Here is an 8,075-nt window from a genome sequence, read left to right on the forward strand (position 1 = left end):
TATTTCCCTTTATCTTCACCAATCTAGTCTACCCTGAGGTCAATGCTATTTACACCCTTTTTACTTTTAGTAGGTATCATCTTTTGCACTAGTCCTTGGATTTTGTATTGCTATCCCCAATGAATTTCTTCAAATATTGCATTTGCCTTGGGATGTTATCTTCCAACCTTTTTCTAGCCTCAACCTCATTTTGTAAATCTCTATCAAGTTTTCCCACCGCAACTTTAATGACATTAATTTTGTTATAAACCCTGCTATGAAATGCAATCAAGGCCTTAACTTTCTCCTTTACCTTATCAATAGTGTTCTAGGCCCCAATTAGGAATGGACACAAAATATTCCATCTCCTTCACATTCTTATCTTTAGACTCCCCTTTAGACTTTGACATTAAGTACCCCACAATCATGTCAGGAAAATCCTTCCTATCAATATTCTTGTACTATTCACCATCTCTAGCAAGATTCCTATTTTGGTTTGTTTGATTTATTTTCAAGGGAAACCAATTTTTTTAGAGGGGATTCTTCACTATCCTCTTGTGTTTCCACCCCATCCTCATCTTCATCCCAAATATCTTCAAAAACCTATCCTCCTATGTGTCCATATACATGGATTCTTCCTTGCCTCTCATTTCCATTCCATATTCTTCACTCTCCATTTCATTTTCTTCTTAGTAGAAGATGTTGTACTTTTACTTCCTAAACTACTCTCAAATTTAATTTTTGGGCTCATAGAAGGGGTTCTAGCTTTATAGTACTCAACAAAAAGAAGGATGAGGCCTTCATGATGGATAGTGTAATAAGCTTTCTTCTTATGGCTAGCCACACTCCTATTAAGGGAATGCAAAATAAAATAGGGAAATGGTTTAGGAAAATAAAAGTGAAACATTATGCTTACTTCTTCCTACTATCTAGGGTAAACTAATCCCTAATGCAACTCAACACATAATGCCATAAAGGGTTTTAATTTCTTGTTGGAGAAATAACAACCCATATTTATGAGAACCTTCTTCTTAGCTTTATTCTTTAGGGAATTTCTTCAAGCCCTCTTTTATGGTCTTTCTTTCCATAAAGATTTTCTAACCATCATTTATAAAACCATAAACCTTAGAAATAAAGTGAATATTAAGGGGAAAGCTTGTTGGAAATATTCAGAAAGGCTAGGTTACTGAGAGGAGAGGGGTGAATTAGTAACCCTACAAATTTTTTTACTTTGGATATTCAATTAGCATTTAATCCTTCACATATAATCTAATCTAATTGCATGCATAAGAAACTAAAACTATGAAAGCGTTCATAACACTTGACACATAGATTTGGTGACCTAGAAACCTTCCATATAGAAAGTAAAAATGGGGTGGGGATGATACCCACAAAATTTAGTACTACAATATAAAGTTGGCCTATTAAGGCTTACATTGATCACTTCTAATGATTTTCTCTGTTAGGAGCAATAAGGACTGCTAGATCCACCTTGTTAAAGAATTTTCAAACATACAATGAAGTATGCACTTGGTAAAGAGATTTTCAAAATACTGTTAGGTCTACCTTGTTAAAGGATTTGACTGATCCACTTGTTAGGATGAAGTGGTAGCTGATCTTTGATTTATAACTTGGTTTGTTGAATGAGATCCTTTATGTACAAATTACCTTTCTATAAGAGATATATCTTTGCGACACCTTATACTGTTGTAGCCTTTGTAATTTACTCTTTCTGTCCTTCTCTAATTGCATTCGATTACATAGCATTTCACACACATTCACATTTGGATGTGATATAATACATTACATATATACCAATCCAATTACATAATTACAAAGTCGGCCACAATACAAGTTTACACAAATATTACAAAGTCGATCCAATTGAAAACACTCAAGTTTTGAAGACTGACTCAATGAGGTTTTAATACATGACATCTACTATCAATGCTCAACATCGTCATGCACTCGATAGACATAGAAGCTTAGTCCATATTGATCACTTCCAAGTAGTCTTGAACTCAGTCTGCACTAGTGACTCAACATATATTGTACAACTTCACATATAAATTGGATTACTTGATTCATATTGTGTGACTTTGTCAATGCTTCCTCTGCGAGCTCACTGTAAATTGAATCACTTGGTTAATACAGAGTAGCTTGCTTAACACTAGATTCTCATCACATCAACTGCAAACTCAATAAGCAATGCACTACTTAGTTTACACTGGTAAAATTGACATACACTAAGATGCTTGGTTTATTCTACTAATCTTCACACAAACTGAAACTGTTCGACATGCATTGGAATTTTTCCAAAGGACTTGGTTGCAATTGTAGAACTTAGTGGTAATTGAAATGATTGGTAAACAATGTTAATTGTACAATGAGCTCGATAGATACTTACAATCTAAATAAATGTATGTCACTAATAACAAACTTGATTGACATGTCAACAATCTCCCCCTTTTGCATTAGTGAATAAAATACTTATCAGCCAAAACCTAGTTCAAAAAGGTTTCTTGAATACTATTACTCATCACCCTATGATACTTAGCTTGGTAGAGTATATTGTTTTTGAGATTTTTCAAAATTGATTTTGTAAGTATACTATACATCTCCTTGCTATATAAAATATATGATGTATATACTGTACACATCTTTCATCTATCTCCCCCATTATCTTTACAACTTATGTACCAATTCTACAATGCATTCTCTCCCCCATAACTTTTTACAACTTTGTCCATCTGACTCCTCCCATACACATCTTTTTCATATCTTCTTATTCACAGTATATACTCCCCCTTTTTGACATTAATGCCAAAGATTTATTTTATATTTACATGTTAATGCCAAAATGAGATAGGAAATCTGAATGTACCTTGAGTATGGTTGCCAAGGTCTTGTCCTAGTTCTATTGCAACACCTTACTTTTGTGTAGTGCAATTTGCACTTTTGCAAACAACTCTATCATATGGTCTGCTATGGAGAAGTAATTGAATTTGAGAGTGAATTTCTCCTCATTTTGCTTTATAGATTCCACAATCTCCTTGTTTGTTAATCTTGGTAAGAGCTACCTCAGGGTTTTCTCATAGATGTTTTTCACAACTTACATGAAAAATTTCAATCTTGGCTTTATTTTCTCCATTAAGGCATTAGGAATCTGAGATACAAGTTGGTCAGGTGAGTACTTCCACTTACCCATTTTATCCATGACCAAATATTCTATTTTCTTTTGTTTTGCATCAGTCCTAGTTTCATATTTTAATGCCTTAAAGTTTGTTATTCCTGCTCCTGCTTCTAGTTCTTTCAACTTGTCTTGGAAGGTGGGTGGACATCTGCTGAATATTATATCTCCTTTCTTCCTTGATCTCCTAGTGAACACAATAGTGGATAGCTTGGTAGGCTTGGTAATAATCACTTTGCCCTTTTTCTTTAGTGGTTCCTCTTCCTTTTTTTCTTCTTCATCCTCACCTTTTCCCTCAATCAACAAAAGAGTAGAACTTGTTTTCATTTTAGCAATTCTCTTCTTCCCTTTGTTTATCGCTTGAGGGAGTTTTATCTCCTATTCTATCTTGAATTTTGCTTCATCATAAGTCCCAAAATATGTAGCCTTGGGATCCAAAATCTCATTAACAAGTGCCTTAATGATGTCTTTAGTTTCATCTATATTAACATCATATCCAAGAGGTTTCACCTATGCTATTTTAGGCCTAACTGCATGAATGTATACTTTATCACTACCCACCATGAAACATACATCATTCTTATTATCCTCAACAAGTTTTTTAGGGACTCAATAGCTATTGTTTTTTTTTCCCTTAAAAGCATCAAAATAGTTATCCATGATACTATTGTAGTTTTCACCCATTTCAACAATATACTCATTAATCTGATATAACACAAGCACATCTTTCCTCCATACAATAGTGCCTCTTGAAGGAAATAATTTTTGAACATAAAAGAATAAGCATGTTAATAGGGAGCCAAACTTACACGGGTTATTCTTTGATGTTTTGATGCTCTCCATGTTCTTGTTGAACTGTTTCAGTAGTAACTCGACAAGGTCAAAAGATATATTGTTCTTCACTATCTTGTGTGCAAGATCGACTACTTCACATGACATGTTGTTTAACCTGCTCACATTGTAAATCTTGTGTGCAATAATATGGATGCTAAACTTCAATTCCACATCAGTGACACTGCTTATTTTCATGCCTCTACCATCCCATTCTACTAGGGTTGTCTTCTCAAGTTTAGCCCAACCTAAGGTTTTGGTCATCTTGGCTTTTGTGAGCATTGGGAGACTGATAATTTGATGAATCATATTATTTGTGATTACTATTGGTTGCTCCAACCATAACTAGCCATTATGCACCCGACTAAGGATAAACCTAATCCATTTAACTTGAAATTCATGGGCCATGTAAGGAATATGAGTTAACCCTTTAGTTTCTAGGTGCTGGTGCTTGGGTTTCAAAACTCTATTAACACATAGCTTATCTAGGGAAACATTCATTTCCAAAGTGCCAATCTCTTGAATAACACATTTAAAGTGAGTTCAGATATGATTGATCAATAGTACCTTTGGAGGGATTTGTGACTGCACTCCACTTGGATCTAAGGTTTCAGTAATTATAGGAGTAAGCTTGAAGTCTAGTGCCTTCCATTCTACACCATGAACTAGCATGTCTAAACGTCACTTTTCCTTGTTGATAGATGCCATCTTCACTTGGTAGGTTTGAGAGAATCCAAAAATTTTCACTAAAAATTCGCTCAAATTGCCTAGATGCTTTGAAGATCGCACTTAGCAATAGCTCTCAAAAGTTACATGGTAAAAATGACTTCAATTCCATTCCTTTTATAAAATTTTTGCCATAAATGCTCAGTACAAAAGGTAGATCGATTGACATCATGTTGATAGTCTATCATCCACTTCACTTGTATGGATCACTTGGCAGAGTCTTCCATCACTCGGTAATGATATAAAGTTTAGTTACTCCTGACCTCTCTTGGTAGAGTCTATGACCCAACCTTACTTGGTAAAGAAGTAACTCAGTAGACATTAGTACCCTTTTACTCAGTGATCCCTTTGTATCTTGAATACAAATATGGATCTTCTGACCTATTCAACTAGAACTAATTTGGATGTCTTCTTGATAACATAGTTCTAGTTCTCCTTTGAGAACTTAAGTAGAAATGGTAGAGCCACCTAATTCTTGAGTGACTTGACCATTATTGCTTGGACTTGCATTCTTGGTAGACTTTGGAACCCATTGTTGTCTCATCTATTTTTAGATGTTATCAGCCTTTACCTTCTTTTCATCTTCAATCCTTCCAGTATTCGTATATTTCTTAGCAAGATGACCAAGTTCAGTACAAGTGAAACATCTTTTAGTGGTATCTCTTTTCCTCATATGATGTTTTACACAATTCATTCCAATGTGTCCAAATTCTCCACAGTAATGACATCTACACCAAGTGTTGTAGTCCCAACTAAATATTGCTTTCACAACTTGTTTTGCTGGATTCAATATCTTTGTTTTGCATTCCAATGACTTGTGTCCATGTTTCTTACATTTCTGACATTTGCCTTCAAATCTTGGTCTCTCTTTGCATTCATTAGCCTTATGACCACGTTGATTGCAATTGCAACATTTTCTATTTAATTTTCCTTTTCCATTGCTCCAACATTTGTTTAAAGTATGACCTATCTTACCACAATGATTGCAATTAGGTCTTTGATTCCTTTGAGTTCCTTGTTTGGAAGATTCACCTTCTTCTTTGTATCCAATTCCCGCTTTCCCTTTTTTTCTATAGATATTTTTCTCATTCAACTAATTCATGTCTTCTTGGGATTTCATCATTCTTTCATTGATTTTCCTTTTAGAGTTTAGATCATTATGCAATCTTTCATTCTTAGATCTCAGGTTCATAATTTCTTTGTTTACCTTAGTGATTTGATTAATGAAGTCAGACTACTAAAGGGATAGATGTTGAATCTCATTGTCTTTACATTCCATTTTTGCTTTTATCTTGTTTTTCTCTTCCATGATTTCACATAGCCTTACTAATTGAATTTCTTGCTCTATTCTTAGATTTCTCACTTCTTCTTGTAGCGAGCCATTCTTTTCCAAGAGTTCTTTGATTTCTTCATTTGCTTCATCTAAGCTACTTGGATGGATGAAGGTCTTCAATTCTTTCTTTTATGTAGGGATGATAATTCATTTGAATTGCAAGATCCTTTCTTCTTTTCAGGGATTGGGAGACTTTCTCCTTTTCTTTCTTGAGTTGGGCAATAACCATTTCAAAATCCAACTTCTCATTGTCAATAGGTTTTTCAAGTCTAAATATCTCCATGGCCTTGATCTTTTCTCAAGCTATTAAACTTTCTCTTGATAACCACAAAGCTCTAATATGAATTGTTGGAAATATTTAGAAAGGCTAGGTTACTGAGAGGGGAGGGGTGAATCAGTAACCCTACAAAAATTTTGACTTCAGATATTCAATTAGAATTTAATCCTTCAGATATAATATAATCTAATTATATGCATAAGAAACTAAAAATATAAAAGTATTCATAACACTTGACACAGATTTGGTGACCTAGAAACCTTCTAAATAGAAAGTAAAAATGGGGCGGGGATGATACCTACAAACTTTAGTACTGTAGCATAAAGTTGGCTTGTTAAGGCTTACATTGATCACTTCTGATGATCTACTCTATTATGAGCAATAAGGATTGCTAGGTCCACATTGTTAAAGAATTTTACAAACATATAATGAAGTATGCACTCAGTAAAGAGATTTGCAAAAGACTATTAGGTCTACCTTGTTAAAAGATTTGACTAATCCACCTATTAGGATGAAGTAGTAGCTAATCTATGATTTGCAACTTGGTTTACTGAATGAGATTCCTTTATATACAAATCACCTTGCTATGATAGATATGTCTTTGCTACACCTTATACTATTTTAGCCTTTGTAATTTTCTCTATCTACTCTTCTCTGATTGCATTTGATTACATAGAATTTCACACACATTCACATTTGGATGTGATATAATAAATTACATATATACCAATCCAATTACACAATTACAAAGTCGGCCACAATACAATTTTACAAAAATATTACAAAGTCGGCCCAATTGAAGACACTCAATTTTTGAAGACTAACTTGGTGAGGTTTTGATACATGAGATCCACTGTCAATGCTCGACATCATCATGAACTTGGTAGACATAGAAGCTTGGTCCATACTGATCACTTCCAAGTTATCTTGAACTCAGTCTACACTGGTGACTCCATAGATATTGTGCAGCTTGACATATAAACTAAATTACTTGATTCATAATATGTGACTTGATCAATGCTTCCTCTACGAGCTTGGTGTAAACTGAATCACTTGGTTAACACAGAGTAGCTCGGTTAACACTAGATTCTCATCACATCAATTGTGAACTTGGTAAGGACTGCACTATTTGGTTTATACTAGTAAACTCAACATACATTGAGATGCTTGGTTTATTCTGTTGATCTTCACACAAACTAAAACTGCTCAAAATGCATTGGAATTTGTCCAAAGGACTTGGTAGCAATTGTAGAAATTGGTGGTAACTAAAACGATTGGTAAACACTGTTAATTGTACAATGGGCTCGATAGATACTTATAATCTATTTTAAGTGTAAGTCACTAATAACAAACTTGACCGATATGTCAACAAAGCTGACTTCATAGTGGTGACCAAAGTTATGTTTAAGTATTGTATTCAATTTTTTTTTCTTGAAAAATCAATAGAAAATCTTGTTGTTCCTACTCATTTTTTTTTTTATTACATAGTGTTTGTATGTTCACTTAATTTTTTTTTTTTGGTTTTCTTAAAATAATTTTATTTCTTCACTTCTATGCAATGTTTTGGCAAGTAGTCCTTCAATTAGACTGAGTTGTATGCTATGTCAAGATTTCACTATTTTCACGCAAACTAAAGAGAAAAACTTTCATATAAAATAGTTACGACCATCATAAGAGTGAGTGACTTGTGAATGAGGAAAATTTCTTTCTTAAAGTAGTTTTAAGTAGCCCATAACTTG

The sequence above is a fragment of the Cupressus sempervirens genome, chromosome 10 (genome assembly GCF_028749045.1).
Source record: "Cupressus sempervirens isolate cs-2001-9-10 chromosome 10, ASM2874904v1, whole genome shotgun sequence".
NCBI lineage: Eukaryota > Viridiplantae > Streptophyta > Pinopsida > Cupressales > Cupressaceae > Cupressus > Cupressus sempervirens.